The sequence below is a fragment of the Schistocerca cancellata genome, chromosome 5, assembly GCF_023864275.1.
Source record: "Schistocerca cancellata isolate TAMUIC-IGC-003103 chromosome 5, iqSchCanc2.1, whole genome shotgun sequence".
NCBI lineage: Eukaryota > Metazoa > Arthropoda > Insecta > Orthoptera > Acrididae > Schistocerca > Schistocerca cancellata.
Window position 1 is genome coordinate 480,947,564 of NC_064630.1, and position 23,346 is coordinate 480,970,909.

The 23,346-nt window shown below is 42.6% G+C and overlaps 1 protein-coding gene and 1 non-coding gene across 2 annotated transcripts in view; both read left to right on the forward strand.

Moving 5' to 3' along the window:
- LOC126188224 (uncharacterized transporter slc-17.2-like) overlaps nucleotides 1-23,346 on the forward strand; it is a 447,637-nt gene that overhangs the window by 68,739 nt on the left and 355,552 nt on the right. The window lies entirely within an intron of this gene.
- Trnaa-agc (transfer RNA alanine (anticodon AGC)) lies at nucleotides 13,324-13,396 on the forward strand. The gene has a single exon. It is a non-coding gene; the product is annotated as a tRNA-Ala (tRNA).

The following is a 23,346-nucleotide window of genomic DNA, read 5'->3' on the forward strand; positions in this document are numbered from 1 at the left end:
TTGTCAATTAGTATTAATATTAAAGGTTTCATTTTGCCCTTAGACATGCTACTGCTTTATAGTACTGTTTGCACTTTGGTTATCCCGTTCTGGTATATTTCCCTCCAGCACAGTTACTTTTCTTATCAAGCAAGAACGTTTGTTAACCTTCAGCACCTTAGCCACTTAAATTCGAATGCAACTTCCTTGATTGTGTATTAATCACATCTTTTCCTATGAATTCTCCAATTAATATTGTAACTCTAACCACTTGTTCCGTTCTTAGGTATGGATTACATTTATTTCAATTAAATCTGCGCTAATATACAGTACTATATAAATCTATTTCACTCCATATTCTATCTATCTCCTCACGACGCGATCTACTGGCTAATTCCAATTGCGCTACCGAGAGACGTGGCGCAGTGGTTAGTACACGGCAGCACTACTGTTCAAATTCGCAACGGGCTATCCAGATTTAGGTCTTACCTGGTTTCTCTATATCACTGCAGTCAATACGGATGGTTTCTTTGAAAAGGGCACGACCGATTTCCTTCCCCGTCCGTGAAACGTTTCGAAAATGTGCTCCGTCTCTTACGACCGAGATGTCGACGGGACGTTAAACCTTAACCTTTCTTTTTAAAGCCGTATTTACTGTTAACTGACCGTGACTGTTTCATAAACAGGTTTTTCAAATGCCGCTGACAGTTTTCCTTCCATCTTCGGCTTACTCTTGATTACCCAACGCATGCACGCTCAAATCGTAGAACTCAACGTCAATGCCCGCCTTCCAAACGACTTGGCTCCCGGTAGTTACGTGTTAGGCTTACAAACTGTGGAAATGATTTGGTCTTGGCCTTGAACTGTTGCTTTTAATTTAAATGCATTTGCCTCCATAATGCCATGAGCCCATTACGTTGTCCTTGTAAGAAAATATACAAAAGCCATTACAGCCGCTTGTAACCCAGTTGTGTAGTCGTGTTTTCATTTATCATCTTTTATCAATAGTCAGATTTCAGTCACTTGCTTTTGTAAAAACTCAACATAGCGATGACAGCTGGCAAGATATTACTCTGTTAGCTGTTTCTGCCATTAGGCCAGCCAACCGTTGTGGCCGAGCGGTTCTAGGCGTTTCAGTCTGGAACCGCGCGACCGCTACAGTCGCAGGTTTGAATCATGCCTCGGACATGGATGTGTGTTATGTCCTTAGATTAACTAGATTTAAGTAGTTCTAAGTTCTAGGGGACTGATGACCTCAGAGTTAAGTCCCATAGTGCTCACAGCCATTTGAAGCAATTAGGCTATCAGGATGAATTTGGCAGCTACGAAAATCCCTGCAACTGACGGCCAATTAAGTGTATTTTGAAGATAGAAATCCTGTAAATTAGTTATATTATCATTCCAAAGTAACGAGCAATTAAATGTATTTCGAAGATAGAAAACTGTGAAATTATCTCTACTATCAGTTCATAAGAGTCAACAGTCCAAGGAATTACTAATTACATCCATTAAAAACAAGTAACTTCACACCGAAATATGAGACGGAAAGCTCCCTCTGATGTACACTGATGAGCCAAAACATTATGACCACTGTCCACAGGAAAACAGAATGCCTCACGGGGGCGTTTCAGGTATGTGACGTCGCAAAGTAAGGACAAATAAGCGGAGAAGAGACGGACGGGAAATCATTGTAGCGACGAATGGGTAAATCCACTGACATAAGTGACTTTGAGAAAGGGCTGGACGTTATGGCGCGGCTTGTGGGAATGAACATTTGAAAAGGTTAAGGTGGTCGGCTGTTAGCGTGCTACTGTCGTGATTGTCTATGGAAACTGGTTGAAGAACGGTGAAACCACGAGAAGGCAACAAGATATTGGACGACCACGCCTCATTACAGAACGTGGAGGTAGCAGCGTTGCCCGATCTGCAAAACAGCAGAGCAGAGACAGTGATCTGTTGCCGATCTGACGATAGAGCCCGCATCTCGTGGTCGTGCGGTAGCGTTCTCGCTTCCCACGCCCGGGTTCCCAGGTTCTATTCCCGGCGGGGTCAGGGATTTTCTCTGCCTCGTGATGGCTGGGTGTTGTGTGCTGTCCTTAGGTTAGTTACGTTTAAGTAGTTCTAAGTTCTAGGGGACTGATGACCATAGATGTTAAGTCCCATAGTGCTCAGAGCCATTTGCACCATTTTTTTCTGACGATAAAGAACTATGTGGGTGCATGCACACGTTTCAAGGCATTTCATTCAACGTACATTGCTGAAGAAGTGCGTCTGCAGCAGACGATCCCATAGTTTTCCCATGTTAACTCAAATGACATCGTAAATTAAGACTACTGTGGGCACGGGATCATCGAGACTGGACCCTGGATCAATGGAAACGTGTCGCCGAATAGGACGATTCTCGTTTTCTGTTACACCAGGTCGATGGTCATATCTGGATATGCATCATCCAGGGGATTGGCTGCTGGGAAAGCGCAGCGTGCCACGGACGCAGGACGATGGTAGCGGTATTGTGCTGTTGGGGACATTCGTCTGCGCTTCCATGGGACCTGTGTTAGTGCTAAAAATAACCATGACTATGTGAATTACAAAAAACATTATCGCGGACCAACCCCATTTTTAATGCTTGATATATTCCCCGACGATTATGGCATCTACCAGCAGAATAACTGTCCGTGCTACAACCCCACAATCGTTAGACAATGATCTGAGAAGCATGATAAGCAAATCACTTTGATGTCTTGTCCACCAGATTCGTCCGATATGAACCCGATGGAGCACATCTGGGACGCTAGGCACCAGGACTGCTCCGACGTACCACCGACCCGTAATTTGTGTGATCTGTGCGTCGATATCTGCTACTACATACCTCCGGAAACCTTCTAAGGACTTCTCGAATCTATCTACGCAGAACTACTGCTTTACTCCGTTCCGAAAGTGGTACGGCAAGCCGTTAAGCAGACAATGATTCTGTTTCGGCCTATTAGTGGATGGTCCATCTACATCTACACCTATGAAGATCCTTCGCAAGACACCGTACGGTGCGTGGTGGAGAGTACCCTACACCGCTACTAGTCACGTCCTTTCTTGTTCCACTCGCAAACAGAGAGAGGGAAAAGCGACTGTCCATATGCCTCCATATGAAACCTAATTTCTTGTATCTTATCTTCGTGGTCCTTACGCGCAACATATGTTGGCGGCAGTAGAATCGTTTGGCAGTCAACTTTAAATACCGGTTCTCTAAATTTTCTCAGTAGCGTTTCTCGAAAAGAACGTCGCCTTCCCTCCAGGGATTCCCATTTGAGTTCCCGAAGCATCTCCGTAACACTTACGTACTGTTCTAACCTACCGGTGACAAATCTAGCAGTGCTCCTCGGTCGTCCTTCAATCTGACCTGGTACGATGTCAAACACTCCAGCAGTACTCAAGAATAGGTCGTAGCAGCGTCCTATATGCGGTCTCCTTTACAGGTGAACCACTCTCCTAAGAATTCACCCAATAAGCCAGTCAACCATTAACCTTCCGTAACACAGTTCTCACATGCTCGTTCCATTCCATTTCATATCTGTTTGGAACGTTACGCCCTGATCACTTTACAGCATTACGACCAGATATTTAAACGACTTCACTATGCCAAGCAGAGCGCTAGTAATACTGTATCCGAACATTACAGGTTTGTTCTTCTACTCATCCGCATTAACATACATTTTTCCAGTTTTGTATATGGAAATTCTGAGGTTCTTTCGTGGGAGCTGTTTATCTCTAAGAATAAACACTAATCCTTTGATACAATAGTAAATAAAGCTAATAGGCATGAAAGACAGAAGGCGCTGGTAACTTCCCACGTGCCCGGAACCTCGCCACGTGAAGTCCATTCACTGAGCCGTCCGTCACTCAGCATTGTGCTGTTCCGTCACACCCGTCACGGCAGCCACTGCTTTTGTAAGGACTCAAGGCCAGCAAGACCTTTCGTGACGTTGCCAAGACAGCAAACATTAAAGGACTTATGGTCAACGGCGAGTCACTGCAGCACTAGCAGCTACTCTGAGGGAGGAGCAAATGACGGCGGTTAGTCCTTCTGTAAAGCAAGCTCCTTTGTAGCTCATGGTACTTGGCTCAAATGGTCCAGAACTGTAACAAATATTATATTTTTCAAGAAGCAAGTATAACATACTGGACCTTGTTCGAGGGAGACGTAATTCACATTTGTGTTAGTGTTCAGGTGCATCTCGGTTCAAACAGGTCATCTTTTAGATGCTACTTTTTTATCTAAATGTCGCATACTAACGTATCCTTGACCTAGCTTGCTGCCTCTGATGTACAGTACTTGGTTTGGATGCAACGTAAAAAGCATCAAGCTGTTAAACGTGCATCAAGGGAACCAGATTCAATGCTACACGTTCTTACGCAAATGAATTGAATCGCGGAGGTGAATCTATCTGGGCGCACTGAACTGGCATCAATTGCACACCAGCTTTTTGTGCTAAATACAAAGGCACCACCTACTGTCTCAGCTTTAGGAAATTATTCAAATAAAAATGAATTTTTAATATACCACGTTTTTAAATTGGACTAAAAAGCTTAAAATAATTTCTCGCAGCCCTTTACAAATCCCTAGCTCCATACAAATGGTTCTGAAAATGCATGCTTATGAATTTTTAACAACCTTGAAAATACTTGTAAGATTTAAAACGAAACGAGGTGTACTGCTTGTGACTCACGTTCTTCCTTTTTAATCTTACCATTTTTGATAGCTATTAAAAATTTACTATCGCAAATTTTCAGGACTATCTTCAAGGAGCTAGGATTCTGTATGTGATTAGGAGAAATTATTTTATACTTTTTAGTCCGATTTAAAAACATAGTGTACAAAAAATTCATATTTATTTAAGTAAATACTGTATGTTTTGCTTTGTAGCCTTGTGCGTGTGTGAAATATTTCAATCGATTTCAAACATTTTGATGAAATTTTTGGTGAGATTAAAACTGAGACATGCGGTAACATTCAGTTATTTTCAGTTTTACCCCACCTGACTCAACCAACATGTTGCTTCCTCCTATGTATATCTCGTGAAACGACCATAAAGGTAAAAAAATGTCCATTCTACCAAATAATAGACAAGAAAGTGAGTTAGTATTGCACTGTCATCCAGTTCTGAACTAGGTTAAAAATTTCACATCTATAGGTCACTGGGAACTTAGTTTAAAATCAACTGCAAAATTTGTACGGGACAGACAGACAGACAAGAAAGCGACGTAATAGAAAGATGGTAAAATGTACAATATGAAATTGTTGCTTAATATTTTGAAGACAGTAGAACATGTCACAAAACAGCTATCAGGTGAACGGTACGTGGCTGCATAAGTTCCAATGGTCAGTTGCTTAAAAGAGTAGATAAATGTTTTAAGTAGACCTGACTATACCCCTGACAGCAGTATAGAAGAGGCAGCAAAAGTTAAGCCGTACAAGCAAACTGAACACAGCTTTGGACAAATCGAATATAATCATTAGGCTGCAATAACATGCGTGCTTGACCGAAGATTTGGAAATATCCCAGAGCTTGCGTTATAGCAGTATAGTACAATAACGCATTTGTCAGCAAATGCTGCTACTTCCCTAAGAGCAGCAATTAACCGGGTAGTGAATGTTCTTTTTAAGCGGTATACGACCATTTGGTGTCAATACAAGACATCAGAACCCATGTACAAAAGAAAAAATTCTTCTCGGATCAATAAAAAACATGAAATGAGCCTGCATTTGGCAACATCTGTCTAGTGCTTTGCTTTAATCTTTAGAAAAATGGGAAAACATGAAAAAACAAAGAAGATAACATGTATTATATTCCTCCAGTTGTATAAACTATGCAACGAGTATCTAACAATTCCAGAGACTTCCGTACCACCTGAGCGCTTATTTTCAGAGCCAGGGAGCACGTTGTCAAAGTTAGACAACTGAACAACAGGAAAGCGACTGGATAAAATATTGTATGCAAGCGACTGTGTGAAGGAAAAAATTGAAGTTTACGTAACATTTAATTTATTTACATTTCGGTACAACTCAACGTTTTTCTGGTAATCTGTTCTAAAATTCTACATTTCAAGTTCCAAATTTTAAAAAATTATAATCGACATGTAAATAAAAACAGATTGATTTGACGCTTGTTTTACTCTATTTAGAACTTGTGGAAATCTCTCGCTCTATTACAGACAAATTTTAAAAAGGATGGTGGAGAGATTGGAGCCAGTAGAGACTAACATTTTTATCAGAGATAAGTATCGATACCTCAAGGTACCATTCCATACAAAGTGCCTAGGTAGAACCCAATCTCCAGAGCCGCGTGGGATTAGCCGAGCGGTCTACGGGTGCTGCAGTCATGTATTGTGCAGCTGGTCCCGGCGGAGATTCGAGTCCTCCCTCGGGCATGGGTGTGTGTATTTGTCCTAGGATAATTTAGGTTAAGTAGTGTGTAAGCTTAGGGACTGACGACCTTAGCAGTTAAGTCTCATAAGATTTCACGCACATTTCATTTTATTTCAGTCTACAGACCAACCTTCGATTTGTTTGAAAACTACAGTTAGTCAGATTACTGAGTCTGACGTCTATTAATATTCTACATTTGATATATCGGCAGTGATGAACATGTAATGAACGGTTTTCTTGTTAATGCTAGTGATGTACAAACTCTACATGAAAAGGGAATCGCGGGGACTATCAAAATATCGTTTCTTTATTTCGTCCTACATTGTGTGTGTGTGTGTGTGTGTGTGTGTGTGTGTGTGTGTGTGTGTGTGTGTGAATGAGAGAGAGAGAGAGAGAGAGAGAGAAAGGGAGGTAATTTTGACATTTGGAAATATGGGAGTAACTTGTGATGACCAATAATTTTGCAATTGTTGGCTATGAGTGAAGTTGTGCAAAAATAAAGAAACTAGCTACTGGAGGAGGAATTTTATTCAACTGATTATACCACAGAACCAGTTGTGGCACTCGAAACGGCTTGCAAGCTTCTGGGTATATCATAAATAAATATGATGTACGTAGCATGTACCTCCACTTTGTGCTCTTTTCCACTGATCGATGACCATTTCGCAGACATCTACAAAGGTATACTTCGACACTTGAACTAATGAACATTACATAAGTATTTATTATGCACACACTCTGCCAGCAACAGTGGAAACATCACTCTCGGCAGTACTCAGCCTCTCGTTACACACAAATAACCGTACCATTAACTGAAAGTGAGTCAACGGCTGTAGCAGGAACTAAAGCAGTTAACGACACGTGGAACTTTTATTACATTGTACTTTGCTACAAAACATAGAAAAAACTGGTAGTATAATAAATAGAAGAAGTACATACCCACCGCTGGCATATCAAATAGTATCTAACACGGAAATAGTTACAAAAAAAAAAAAAAAAAACAGAAATAAGTGCTGTATGTTGCAAATGACAACATCTTTCGAAAATTAGTTCTTTATTGTTGTGAAGGCTAGTGGCCTACATTATAAAGATGACTCTTTCCACTTAAAAAGGTGCTAAAGGTATCCAGAATCTATTTCTCATTGCTCAGAGGTATATCATGAATTGCTCTGCCCACTTAAAAATTCTTCATTCTTATAGGACATGAAGGGTAATGTCCGGACATCAGTATCCTAAAGGAATTCTGAAAAACACTAGACCACTCTTAACAAAAAGTCACTTCCAGGCTTTCAACATAGTTCACAATAGCTGAATATATACCGTAAAAGTCTAGTAATCGTAATGTTGCTGCTTCCAATCTCACAGGTATCAACTTATTTTACTTCTGTTTAAATTCTATATTTTTAACAAATGGAAAAGTTGATTGACAAATATTGAGTCATATTTTCTCAAACAAAAATAACATATTTCTTTTTCTAATTATTGACTGCATCAAAATGAGGGTATTTCCAATATATAAAATTAAGTACACAATTTTGGAACATTTAACACAAAAAATATTTTCTTATTTCTAGAGACTGAACAATATTTTTAATGTACAGGATGCAGTAGACACACTTTCCGGTATTTCAACTTTCAGTGCATTCAAAAATAGGTATCAGTCTTGACCACTTTATTTGTTAATTTTGTACTGTCTTACGCGCTTCGGCATTACATTCTCAAAGACTCTACAAGAGAAATACATGACAGTAAAAATACATTCTTACAACTACATAAAGCGTTCTTCGTACAAACGGAAGACGCAATCACTCAGTGAAAAACATTGATAAAATACATGAAATGGACATCGTAAAAAAGAGAGGTAGAATTCAGTAAATGTATATAACAAACTGTTAGGTAAAACGAAACTAAATTTGTCAAATATGGATACAAAATATCTAGCCTACATTATTTAGTGTCATCTGAGTGCAAACTGACTCACAGTACACATCGAAGTATTAGGTGAAGAGCCGGCCGATGTGGCCGAGCGGTTATAGGCGCTTCAGTCTGGAACCGTGCGACCGCTACGGTCGCAGGTTCGATTCCTACCTCGGGCATGGATGTGTGTGATGTCCTTAGGATTAAGTAGTTCTCAGTTCTAGGGGACTGATGACATCAGATGTTAAGTCCCATAGTGTTCAGAGCCATTTGAACCATTAGGTGAAGAAACCGCCAGTACTATACTGCGTTAATGAAAATTCTGTGTTCTGAAACACAGAAGTACTGATGCAATTGACAGAACATAAAATTTTCATTAACGTCGTACAGTACTGCCATCTGGCGCTTTCGTGATCAAATACTTCGATGTGTACAGAGAGTCAGTTGGCACTCAGATATCATCTGACAATATAGACCAGATACTTTGTATCCATGTTTGACAGATTTAGTTTCGTTTTACCTAAGATTGTGTTGCAGATTTTTGGTGAGTTCTACCTCTTTTTTTTACGATATTCATTTCAAGGTTTTTCCTTGATTTCTTGCTTCTTCCTTGTGTCCGAAGTAAATTTTATGTAACTGACCAAATATTTTTACTGATTACTTTCCGTGTATTTCTCTTGAAGAGTTTTTGAGAACGCTCTATAGCCGAAACGATGAAGGTAGGAAAAAATTAATAAATACAGTTCAAACCTAATATCAGTCTCTGATTGCATTAAGAAATAGCCAACACATCTGAGACAGCATTTATGCATTTCGCTGCCATTTTAAACTTTCTTTCACAGAACACCCACCACGGGTCCTGTAATACCACGCGTCACGTTAGGCACTGTTCACTGGCGTGTAGCCGAGATGGAACACTGGTACGTGGAGCTCCGCATAGCGCTGGTGGCTGTGTTTATAAATACAGGGCCCATCACAGCTGCAAGACGCTACTTTCAACGTAGGTTTGGTCGATGTGATGCCGCCATTCACAATGCTCTGCTGCTGTTGGTATCGAAATGGCGTCAAGCTGGAACTGTGAAGGACAATAAACCCGCAGGGCGTCTTCGTATACAGAAAAACGCAGCTCGTGTACGGTACGCGATCTTGCACAGCCCTAAACGGTCAGCTCGGAGGCCAGCTATCGCACTCTGGTTGGCCGATATCAGGTTTCCCCGTAATTTGCACAACCGTCTTCAGTACGATACGTACAATATCCCAGTTTTCCATAAGCTTACTGAAAGCCGCAGGACGACGAGAAATTAATTTGACAACGAACTGTAGGAGCTTTTGCAAGTTGAAGAGGCCTTTGTGAATGGATCACTGAGGAAAACGAGGGTCGTACTGTAACAGTATATTCCGAGCGCTACACAGTCATGTTGCAAATATTTCTGCGTCATAAAATCAAAATGGCTCTGAGCACTATGGCACTTAATTTCTGAGGTCATCAGTCTCCTAGAACCTAGAAGTACTTAAACCTCACTAACCTAAGGATATCACACACATCCATGCCCGAGGCAGGATTCGAACCTGCGACCGTAGCGGTCGCGCGGTTCCAGACTGTAGCGCCCAGAAACGCTCGGCCACCTCGGCCGGCTCATAAAGTCAATTCGCATCGTTATGCATTGTTACAGCAAGATGTAGCAAAAGACCGTACTTTCCATGGGAGTCCTGAATCATATGTTTCATCGCAGCAGACTCATGTCTCGCTTTGCGGACAACAAATGGTCTATTCATTCGCCTTCTCCCGTAGCACTTTTTTACTTTTGTGGGACTATCTGAAATAAAAAGCTTATGAGCAACGTCCAACCAGATAAGAGATATAATTCATGTGTACATTCGGAAGAAACCTAACGACATGTCGTGGCGAGTTATGTTACCTCTCCAGATAGAACACATGAATGTGTTTTTCAGCACGGTGGGCTCTTACCAAATTTTATTTTTGATGGATAGCGATATGCATTACTTCTCCATAAAAAAAGAATGGATCTGAATCATAAAATAGTTATTTACACTTAACCGCGAGTTGTTATTGTTTTCAAAACCGTCAGCTGTTTCTCGTGCACCATGCATTTAACATTTCAGTTTCACAATGCGACATTTCGCATCTCTATAAAATTTTAATTAATTTTCATGTGATTAGAAATTAAAATTAAAATTTCTGTATCTTAATAGAAGTGGAGTTAAATGAAAAGTAGACAAATGATTGCTTCTTACGAGATTCGAACCAGTGACGTTACTTTCGATAGACTTTTAGTAATGGAAGTAAGAAGGAAGAGACACTAGACAGCTTCAGTCTATTGAACAGCTGCAGAATACCTTCATTAAAGCAAATTAGAATGAGAAGGAAATAATTTATAGTTCCTAAAACCAGAAAAAATCGAATAAAGAGAAACGATAATTCAGTTAATTCCTACTTATTTCCTGAATGGTAGACAGAATAGCAATTTATTGCCACTGCCGTTTATTTTGTACATCAAAGAAGCATAAAACAAAATCCAAGAAAACACCAAACTAATAGAGTAGAAGGGCGGAGATATCAACACCGAAGGTGGCAGATTACACGCTCTTCCCCGTTGAATGAAAGGAACACAAATTACTGCTCAGCAGTATGATCGGCAGCTTAGAGGATACACAAATATAGAAGGATAGTAGAAACGTTGGAACTGCAGAAGTTGCGACACAGTAAGTGAAGGGATACTGATACCTAGAAACATTTGAGCTAGGAGAAGGAAGTAGGGTAAAAACAACATACTGGCATATTTTCGAAGGATGGAGCGAAAGAGCGAAGCTTTGAGAAAAAAAAAAAAACGACCACGGGAGTAGAACAGAAACGTCTGTCAAAAGGCGTTACTGTTGGATTTTAGAAAACAAATTAACGTTCTAAGTCAAAAGAAGTGTACTTCAGCCAAATATGGAAGCAACGAAATTTGTGGATAATTGTTTGGTGCAACACGCACCAGACCTGTGGTGACGGAGCAAACACTAATAGTCGAAAATAACAGGGGACAGCAAAGATTATCTAGACTTTTTTTTGTAGGCAGCTTACAGAGATAAACGGAATGGAGCAGAGTAGAAAGAAATTTTGGGTAGTCAAACAACTCAAGAGGAAACAATTAAGGCTTGCTGCAGACCACTAGAGCGCCCAAACGGCGTCGTTTATGGGTTATGTAAAGCGAATTCAGCTGTTTTTGTTTTATTTGCCGGAACAGCGAGCCTTGGACCGCAAACTACTCACATTACAGAACAGCAGCTGAGGTATCAGCTTCTTCTGATACAAGCCCAAGGGGAGCCGGTGGGGACGAGCTACTTTGCTCTCAGTGAAGCGTTGGGAACAACTGCTTGCGATCATTTACTTTGATTATAAAACTATGATGGAAATTACAATTCTCTAATAAAAAGGGTATACAAAAATTTTATATGAGTACTTAAGTACTTATAGCGTCTATGACACGGCCGTAGTGATGAGAAAGAGAGAGAGAGAGGAGGAGGAGGAGATTAGTGTTTAACGTCCCGTCGACAACGAGGTCATTAGAGACGGAGCGCAAGCTCGGGTGAGGGAAGGATGGGGAAGGAAATCGGCCGTGCCCTTTCAAAGGAACCATCCCGGCATTTGCCTGAAGCGATTTAGGGAAATCACGGAAAACCTAAATCAGGATGGCCGGAGACGGGATTGAACCGTCGTCCTCCCGAATGCGAGTCCAGTGTGTTAACCACTGCGCCACCTCGCTCGGTGAGAGAGAGAGAGAGAGAGAGAGAGAGAGAGAGAGAGACAGACAGACAGCGAGAGAGCCTTATCTAAAACCGTGAACCGCACGTCACTGTATTCTTCGAACCCATTGAACCCAAAGGCACAATTATTGAAGGTCATATCCCGCTGCTTGTTTTATAGCCTTACTTCGAAATAACAAGGGACACGTTTCTTGGCGTCATCGAAGAACGCGATTACCGCTTATTGTCCGTATTATGGGCAGCGGCCTCTATATAATCGGGAGTAGCCGGATTAATATCAGCTTTTGGCCATCCTGATTTATATGACATTAAAAAAATACTGAAGCAACCAAAAGGGGAGAAGGAACCGACGTGAAACTTCACGGCTTAATAGCGTATGTAATTTTCTTCTTGTGATTACAGAATCGAATCAAATTTTCGAAGACCTTGACAGTATGAAGCCGGTTATCAGTAAGATTTAGAACCGCTCTGTCCTGGATGAATGCTTTGCTTCTGTTGGGAGGGGTATCACAAACCTGTTCTATTCTTTCATGAGACAACCCGGCACACAACTCTTGTAATCATGCTTCATATCCTGGATATTCACACTGAGGCGAAGTTGACGTCCGAGCTTATCCAAGATATCTCCTAACAGGGACATATCTAGTAGTGATCTGTCTTGCTAGTGTTGTACCTCAAAATCACGCAAACAGTTCGTAGAGACACGTGCCCTGTGTGAACGAGCAATATTCTGCTGGAAAATTGCAGCATAGTACTGTAACACATGAAGACTCGGGGTGTCCGTGACGTACCGTTGTGCCATCAGAGATCTCTCAGTTACTGCCATCCGCGGCTTGAAATAATTTCCAATGGCTTCCCACTCCATGACGCCAGGAATAACACTGCTTTGCATCTTCCTAGGTAGCCGCCATACTCGCCTGCGATGGTCATATGGGGCAGTGCAAACCGTGATTCGTCGCTGAACACAACACAATGCGATGCTATAGATCTTATAATTAAATGTTTCGCTGAGACATTTAAAGTCTCTTTTTATTATCTACGATAATGATCGAAGCAGACGAAATGAATTAAAATTTGCGCTGCGGCTGGGACTCGAGCCGGGGTCCTCTGACTTGCAAGGCAGAAATGCTAACCATTACACTACCACAGCACAATAGTTATCATTGCTGCACGAACTACCTACGCTGAGTGCAGGAGAGCACTCACGTAGTTCGCGCAGCAATGTTGAGTATTGTGCTGTGGTAGTGTAGTGGTTAGCATTTCTGCCTAGCAAGCAAGAAGACCTAGGTTCGAGTCCCGGCCGCGGCACAAATTTTAATTCATATCTTCTGCTTCGATCATTATCGTAGACAATGTAATGCCATTCATCAGCAGTCTATGCTTCCTGGTCACGGTACCACTCCAAACGCACCCCTTTTTGTTGAGGTACTAACGACAGCCTCCACATGGGGCGATGATTCCCTAGGCCAGCTGCTGCTAGTCTGTGACAAATACTGTGGGGTGGCAAAGAACGTTGCAGGGGGTCCATTAGTTGTTGCTGGATAGCAGACGCTGATGTGAGGGGATCACGACGTAATTGTTGTACAATACAGCCTTCGTCCTCTATGGTGGTCAGAGGTGGTCGACCGGAATCTTGACGACGAGTATGTCTGACTTCACGTTCTCATGCAGTCCAGCGTGGGACACTGCCACATATGAATGCCCCACAAATCTGGGTACTGTACAATTCGACCAGCCGGCTAAATGGAGACCCGAAATGAGGATCCCTTCATACTCTGCCAGATGCCAATTGTCTCACACGAGTACGTGGCCCCTCTGTGTTCTTCAGCAATCATTCAACATCTGACTGTCCACACCCCTTATATACCCTGCTAGTCCAAACAACAGTCACAGTAAACACGAACAGTAACGCCTTCTGGTGGCTGTTACATGTGTCACGGTGAATTGGAGCTCTGATATGTATCATCTCTAGATATAATTAAGTGCATCAGCAAACCGTCTTGTTCAAACAGAACAACGTGTCAGAGTACGTCCTTCCTGTCATTTCCCACACTGGCCCAATGAGCAACTCAACTGGCGGTTGTGCTAATCAGGAAAGATGAGAATCGCGTTGAAGAGCAAGTTAGATAAGATAAGGGTGGATGGCTGTCTGGATTAATCTCAATTGTTTAGCCTTCCGAACCTATGGCAGCTGATGCCATGATCCATGAAGGCTCCAGTATATATTATGGATCGGCTGTTATTTTTTATTTATTTATTTATTTTTATTTTTTGTAGCTTCAGAGCCACTGCAGAAGTGTACCTTCGGGTTATCGAATCAGTAGTAATAGTAAGCGTGTAGTGTCCCTCTCTGCCCTGAGCTGTCACTGACTGTGAGCTGGCTGTCGGACTCGTATGTCTTAGGCGACAGCGACTCTAGCAGTTGACAGCTCTGCCCAACCTTCCGGCAGGCTGCACTGGTGCGCCATCACGGACCTATCTACCGGGTAAAGGGACATCTTCTTGAAAAGCTGTTCGTTTAAATCTCAGGTGCTCCTACTAAGTAGTGTACAGTTTGAAACTGGACCTTAACTACGGGGAAGAAGTCGAGGGGAGGGGTGGATGTCTGAAAGGCTGTCCCTTCCGGTGTTTGTTGAAATAAAGACGAATCCAAACTTAGGAGTGACTAGTTGCCTGGAAACATGTCACACAGGTCAACAAATAGGCCTGGACCTTCATAAAAATATTTTGTCTCTGACGTCATTGAGTCAGTATTCCAGAACTCTGTCCCAGTATGCACTGGTCGTCATGCTCAATCGCCATCTTGAATTCCAGGTCAGCCATCTCGGATTCTAACGTCGTAGTAGAGCCACGCTAGTATCTTAAGTGTGGGCCAGTATGACAGAATTCCACACTGTAATAGCCCAATAGGTCTGAACTGGACTTTGACGTCGTAGAGCTGTGCCAGTATGCCCTGTTCGCAGGCTGATCGCCTTCTTGTGCTCCAGGTGAGCGTCATAGTCAGGTTGGTGCTCGTATTCCAAGCCTGCTGCTACCACCTTGTCTTCGCTTTCGCTGTTGAAATGATGGGTTCCTCATATTACCAGGTCCCCTGGACACCTAGCTGATGTAACTGGTGAACTACCGAATTATCGTCATCCCGGGAGAACGCAGTAGCTCCGCCTCCCGACGTGCATCTATGAGCACACACCGGTATCTCAGGGCGTTCTCTCACAGAGAGGCGATGATATAACTCTTCATGATTACCTTCATCTCTTGCAGCGCTGATGGGGGTTTTCCCGGGGCGCCGTCTATGATGTCAGCAAGACAGCCCTAGTAACTTGCTAGCTGACCTGCTGGCCATCGGGACAAAGCGAGCGTCAAGTCAGCAACCTCTTGTGACTGCCTACTGTGCGTACAGCCATGTCACTGAGGTAGTTGAGACTGCGAGACACGCAGGCGTCAATGCGTGAGTTTCGCATGCTCGTCTTGCTACTGCCAGCCACTAAAGGAAACAGCTGAGTATCCATGAACAATAAATCTGTGTTTTGTCAGCAATGTCTTGCTTGCGCCTTCGGACATTCGATAGATCCTCACTGCCGCACTCTGCACTCCATCATCCATGCCATGGCTCCGGTCCTCTATGAGGCGTTGTCAATTCGCGAAGGTGCCTGTCGTGTTGGCGCAGACACGAAACACTGAAGTTGTGGCTCGTAGTAGTCTCCAGCGATGAACGCCAGCTAATGACGTCTTCCTACGAATTATGGCTCGTACGATGGTAGATACCTCAAAGAGAATGTGAAAGAACTGCGCATTGTATTTTTGAAGGCAACAGGGGAGCTCTGAAAGCTAGACGATTAAGTTGTCCTCTGTACATTCATTACGAACAGTTCTACAGAATCGTCCAGCAATCTCTACCACAAACAAGGTGGGCAAAGGAAATGAACGAATGGAGCCTGCATCATTGGTGTTGAGTTCTCTCTTCCGGCGTGCAGATGTCTTGTTCTGGGGAAAATATATGGGAATAGTATTATAATAAAAATTGAAATGAAGATGGATGTTGTTCCATTAAATGAGTTTGATCCGGATAAGATTTTGAACTCATTGTGTAAGTTTAGATTTAATTTCTTTCAAATAATATTAATCCGTGATGGTATAACTCGCAAGATTTGTGTGTTCTCTGACAACGGTCATGGAGGAACACGGAGGTAGAAATCCATATCCGACGCAGAGTGTGTAAGCGGTTGCCGTTTTTGAAATTTGATTTCCAGGTGTAAGGTAAACCCAACATGCCCTGACTTGACATAACTATGCCTGATTATAGATAAACCTTTGACCCATATAACAAATTAATGAACCCAGTAAGACTGTAACAAGATGAACGAAAACTGACAGAGCAGAACAGATATCGGTATAATACCCTCTTTGAAGCTTATGGGAAGGTCATAGGATCTGGTTCCGGTACATTGGGCCAATCACGGCTTTCCCCGCTAGGCAAGGTACTCTGCGTTAAACATCTGAAAGATGTGTGCTATGCTGGTCATGAATCTTGTGAGACGTGTGTTGTTAAAAGCAGTCGGTCGCTGTGTTTGCAGTCTGATGAGGAAGTGTAGCTTCAGAATTAACTGATTCCGAAATAAAGTCATAAAATAATTGAAAATTGAAAGTGGTTGTCTTACAGACAACTTTCAAGTCCCTCCAGTTAAACAGAGAGGTGCGCCTGTCATCTGTTGAGCCAGTATCATGTATGGATGTCGGACGCCTCTCATCACACTCGAGTGCAGTTGAAGGGCTTAGCAGTTTTGGGGCTAGGTACTTTAACCTTCTGTTGAACCCTGCCTTTTACTTTCAGCGATGGGTCTGCTGTAAAGATGATAATGCACGATCAGACCGCGCCAATTTCATGAACACCGCCCTCCAGGAGCCAGGAACGAACTGAATGAGATAGCATGCGATATCTGTTGACAATATCCCATTTGGTCAGGATACGGACTGTTGAAACTTGAGATTCGCCGTCGCGGTAACCCTCCTCGTAGAATGGGGTGACCTCAGGAGAGCCTTTTATGAAGAATGGAAGAGCCTGAGCAGTAAGGTCAGGACCGCTCTCTGAACAGCATTCCAAGGAGCGTTGAACGTTACTATCAGCAGGTTTTAGCTTTACAAATGTCCACTTTCGAACAGTATACCTTTATTTGGATTATTGTTTTGTTTTCATTTCACAGTAACCATTATTCTGCCACTGCTAATATTTCGGCTATAAACTGTTCAAGCGTCTTCGGACCGAACCATAAGAACTGACGGTAAAGCAGTCTCGCCCATGTCCGCAGCTCGTAGTATAGGGGCTAGCGTTGCTACCTCTGTATCACGGGGTCCCGGGTTCGATTCCCGGCCAGGCTGGGGATTTTCTCTACCCGGGAATTGGGTATTTGTGTTGTCCTCATCATTTCATCATCATCATTTGTGAGCGTGACTATATTGGATTGTGAAAAGAAAATGGACTGTGTAGAAATTGAGACTTTCTACTGATGACCGCGCAGTTGAGCGCCTCACAAACCAGACATCATCATCATCATTTTCAACCATCTTATTCAAGTCAATTTTGCTATCTGGAGACGAACAGAATGGAACGATCCCCGAGAGAATATGGAACAAAAAATGTCACATTGATATATGGCCGGAAATGCATCGTAAGGAAGCTACATCTACTTAAAAATAAAACAGTGACAATGACTCCAGTATCAGCACGAGGCAGAAGGTCCACCAGCATGAGTGAAGCCAGAAGACTGAGTGCATCATTCTCTAAGACAACTGTCAGGCTACTACGATGTTGACATATCTGTCATCCTTTCTATTCATAACGATGCTACGGGAGGCGACATCGCCAGTCTTCACGACGTCCACCTGTAGGCTACAGAGAATCCCAATGGTCTGTAGGCAGCGAGTCATCAGCACTAGCTCAGCCTCAATGTGTGGGGTCTGATTACTGGCGACCGCCTCACAGGCGAGGCATATCTTCACTTCCTGCGAATGACCCTAGCTTCTCTGCTGGAAGACGTGCCTTTGGTGGTACGAAGGGTAATGTGGCTACTTCATGACGGTGCTCTAGCTCACTGCCCTGTTGAGTGTGAAGCTAAAATGATAGTCAGGGCAGAATATTTCCACTCACATGGTATGTTCTCATTTGTGCTTTCAATCGCCGAAACTTGCACTCTCAAAAAAGTTGTATCTCCATCTTCACGTGGGACTACCTCCGTTAGAATGCGTTTTCGGCCATATTTTCATATGACCCTTTTGCTCCTCATCTTCTCAGGGGTCGTTTCCAGCAGTTAGTCCTAATTTATCGAAATCATCCCTTATAGCGACAAAGCGAGCAAATTGAGCAAGAGTACACGGAAGATCAGAGTGGAAATAATACACGAAAGGCTTTATCTTTCATTCCTTGCTACTTATGGATATATATAGTCACTCATACCTGCAGATATCCTGTATAAAACCTTTCTTAAGCATTTCATTTCCCAATGCTGTACGAACACGTATATCATCCAGTGACCCAGACCACCAAATGTCAGAGAAGAACTCCAAAAGGTTCACACTGAAGCAACCGCTGGTCTTGTCTACCATGAAGGAAATGATCCATACCCGGAATATTTATACAGAATGAAAGAACTCAGCAACCAGTTGTGAGAAACATGTATAGGTAAAACATTCAGTTTGGATTAAAGGATACTATTGGTATTATAATGAATACAACAGTAAAGTAATTTATCATATAATTACGACCAATTTTCACATTACCGGTTTTGGAAAATCATCTTCAAATTTGATAATTAATCAATAGAAAGTTTCATCATGATATATAAACTCGAATATACTAAAGTACTAAACTTCATGAAGTGGTATGAAATATGTCAGCAGAATATGTGTTATGCTGCCACATGGAAGGATGCAAATTTCAGGGGACTTCCATCTACAAGGCACTGCGTCATGAGGAGAGATCTTGGCTTTGTGAATGCTATAGCTCCAATTTTCTCACAGCAGTTAAAAGAGAGCGAGATGATTAATTAACGCATGGACGGAGCAAAAAGATACAATGTGTGGTGCAGGAAGGAGAAGGCTCCATACCAGGATAAGAAAACCCGAATGAAAAGAGATAACGAGTTGTCTTCGGATCAGAAGCCGAGTTTGAAACGGATACTGGATCCCACGCGGCTGCTACGGTCGCAAGTTCCAATCCTGCCTCGGGCATGGACGTGTGTGATGTCCTTAGGTTAGTTAGGTTTAAGTAGTTCTAAGTCTGGGTGGCTGATGACCTCAGATGTTAAGTCACATAGTGCTTAGAGCCATTTGAACTATTTGATACTGGATGTACAGTACCTAGCACATCACACAGGGTGAAATGGGAACTCTTGAGCACACCGTTAACTTGCTTTCTGATCCATAGAGTCCCTGAAGATAGAGCGAAAGAGGATCTGCCACTGAGAATGCCTAAGACAACTCAGAAACAGTCGTAGTAAATACTGCCTCCTTCATGCATTTTAGTATGGTGATATATTTCTTTTTTCCTCTCACATCTTCCTCCCTCACTTTTCATGTACTATTATTACTTCCTTATTATTAATATAATTGTAATTGTTGTTGTTGTTGTTGTTTCTGCTACTGTTATTATTTGATTTTTATAGAAATCTTAGAAGAAACAAGCGCTAATCAACACACTGCCATAATGGGCGTCCGCCAGGAATGTTCCTTTCAAAAAAGTGTTAACTAGAAACATATGGTAAATATTGGTTACCAAGGTGATGGGCCATTAGTAGACATGTATAGGTATATAAAAACCCCCAGCATCAACATTCATTCATAGATGTCACCTCAGATTTCACAGCAGTGGGATTCGGAGTATACATGTTGGAGTGATACTTGATAATATCACTCATACATCTTTTAATGTTTTATCATTGCAGCTGTGTTGAGAAGGAAAATATTGCTGTTATTAGATTTCTTCGGAATCTGCATGGTGGCCAAGCTCCACCTACAGAAAGGGAAAAGAGAGGCTAGAACTACAGGACATCGAAAATAACGATTTTATTACCATCTCATTAACAGATGTGCTACACGTGCTGTAATTTTCATATAGAGAAACTAAACCCTGCAACTACTCACCCCATTATGCCCCAAAACTCATCAAAATCTGATTTAATCCTATAATTTTTTAACTCTCACAATGATTTCGTATAACATGATGTAGTTTAGAAAAGCCATTAAATCCATCTACTTGTTCATTTTTATGCTGTTATATTGTGCATACATTATTTAAACTTTTAGCAATGAAACATACATGTACCGGAAAAAAGTATAAGAAACTGCCTGCATCGAAATCATTCTCTTACAAAAATAGCCGAGAACATCAATCTGTTTGAAAAGTCTCAAATCAGTTCTTTTCCACAAAATATTATTTAAATAATTAAGTGACTCTGATTTAGCTTTAATGGTTTTTCATTTAGCTTTTGCAGCAATTGGAAAGTCTTAATACTGAGCACGTCAGTCCATAAGTTCTGATGACTCTAGGCTCAAAATGAAAAATAGGTTTCTCACTTCAGGTTTTTAAAAATGGAAGATCAAAACCAAGCTTCAAGTAGAATAAACACTTAATAAATCTTCTGATTTTCTTTGCTGAAGAATCTTGAGAGCCAACAATAATGAAATAGCTAAGTCCGATAAGGATTGGGACCTTCAGTCTGGCGCTATCTTGTTGGCTAGAAGAACAACAGTACAATTATAACAAGCTTCAACAAGCACATCGCTGATCAGTTACGAATCCCAGATGAGAAGGTGATGTGCTGTCTAGAAGTCGCTGCCCGGACCTCGGCTCAACATAGTGGAGATCTTCAGGTTGCTGCCTGCAGTGGATCTGCTCTCTGGAGCTCATGTACTGGCCCAGATATATGCCTCGAGGATGGATACGTATGGGCGTATGTTTCGCTTGTGACGTAGTGAATGCATGAAGAGCTGCTGTTTGCCAGCGACCTCCACCACCAGCATGTAGCCACCTAATGATCCATCTGGAATGCTGTAAACAGCTTCTGCTGGTCTGGCCACGAAGTTCTGAAGTTCCAGAGTTCGATATCTTCTGCACTGTGGGAGCTGAGCTCGCTGCAACCCACGAGATGATTAAGTTGTGCGTAGTGCCATTGGCACCCGATGTTTAGGCGTCACGGCAGATGATTTTGGGTCAGCATGCGAGAAGTACGAGGTGCATTCAAGTTCTAAGGCCTCCGATTTTTTTTCTAATTAACTACTCACCCGAAATCGATGAAACTAACGTTACTTCTCGACGTAATCGCCCTGCAGACGTACACATTTTTCACAACGCTGACGCCATGATTCCATGGCAGCGGCGAAGGCTTCTTTAGGAGTCTGTTTTGACCACTGGAAAATCGCTGAAGCAATAGCAGCACGGCTGGTGAATGTGCGGCCATGGAGAGTGTCTTTCATTGTTGGTAAAAGCCAAAAGTCACTAGGAGCCAGGTCAGGCGAGTAGAGAGCATGAGGAATCACTTCAAAGTTGTTATCACGAAGAAACTTGCGTAACGTTAGCTCGATGTGCGGGTGCGTTGTCTTGGTGAAATAGCACACGCGCAGCCCTTCCCAGACGTTTTTATTGCAGTGGAGGAAGGAATTTGTTCTTCAAAACATTTTCGTAGTTTGCACCTGTTACCGTAGTGCCCTTTGGAACGCAATGGGTGAGGATTACACCCTCGCTGTCCCAGAACATGGACACCATCATTTTTTCAGCACTGGCGGTTACCCGAAATTTTTTGGTGGCGGTGAATCTGTGTGCTTCCATTGAGCTGATTGGCGCTTTGTTTCTGGATTGAAAAATGGCATCCACGTCTCATCCATTGTCACAACCGACGAAAAGAAAGTCCCATTCATGCTGTCGTTGTGCGTCAACATTGCTTGACAACATGCCACACAGGCAGCCATGTGGTCGTCCGTCAGCATTCGTGGCACCCACCTGGATGACACTTTTCGCATTTTCAGGTCGTCATGCAGGATTTGTGCACAGGACCCACAGAAATGCCAGCTCTGGAGGCGATCTGTTCAACAGTCATTCGGCGATCCCCCAAAACAATTCTCTCCACTTTCTCGATCATGTCGTCAGACTGGCTTGTGCGAGCCCGAGGTTGTTTCGGTTTGTTGTCACACGATGTTCTGCCTTCATTAAAGTGTCGCACCCACGAACGCACTTTCGACACATCCATAACTCCATCACCATATGTCTCCTTCAACTGTCGATGAATTTCATTTGGTTTCACACCACGCAAATTCAGAAAACGAATGATTGCACGCTGTTCAAGTAAGGAAAACGTCGCCATTTTAAGTATTTAAAACAGTTCTCATTCTCGCCGCTGGCGGTAAAATTCCATCTGCCATGCGGTGCTGCCATCTCTGGGACGTATTGACAATGAACGCAGCCTCATTTTAAAACAATGCGCATGTTTCTATCTCTTTCCAGTCCGGAGAAAAAAAATCGGAGGCCTTAGAACTTGAATGCACCTCGTAGGAGTCTTCTACTGCCGAGCCTCATGTTCAACAGTATGCACGGAACAGTGAGCTTCAAAACATTTATGTGTGCACCAGCATTACGCTCTATTGTCAGATGTGCCATAGATCGGTGCCTGTCCTGCTTTACAGATCGAGCAGCCTCCACATTATGAGATGAGGTTCTGACATCCTACAACTTGTCCCCCATTTGCAGTATCACCGCCATTCAACCGCTTCCTATAGATGCTCACGGCCGAAGCATGCGAATAACGGACCAGCGGCGTCTTCTGTAAGATGCTCGTTCACAGGCACCAGGCTGTAACATTCCACTCTTTGGTAATGTGACCTATATCAGTGGATTTCTACATTTGCGACCCATATCGTAGCTAGAAAGAGTCCCCTTTCTTCTCTGCTCCATTTATATACTTTCCTTGCCATGTCATGTGCACACAGCACCTCCAGGTGACACTTAGTCCCGTGGTAGGCAATGGTCATAAAAAGAGAGACTGTGTAATGAGTACGCAGGAAATGTTATAGAAATTTGGGCTCACCTCGAAAAGAATTGTCAGTCGGCTAGCGTACAGTCAGCGAATGAAACAGGAAGGGAGTGAAATTAAATTGACTCGCTGTGTAGTTTCCGTTACACATATCTTCCGATGTCCCGTTGACAATAGGTATGGAGAGTAAGGAAGAGTTTCTTATATTGATCTGAAAATCTCATATTTCACGAGTTCCTA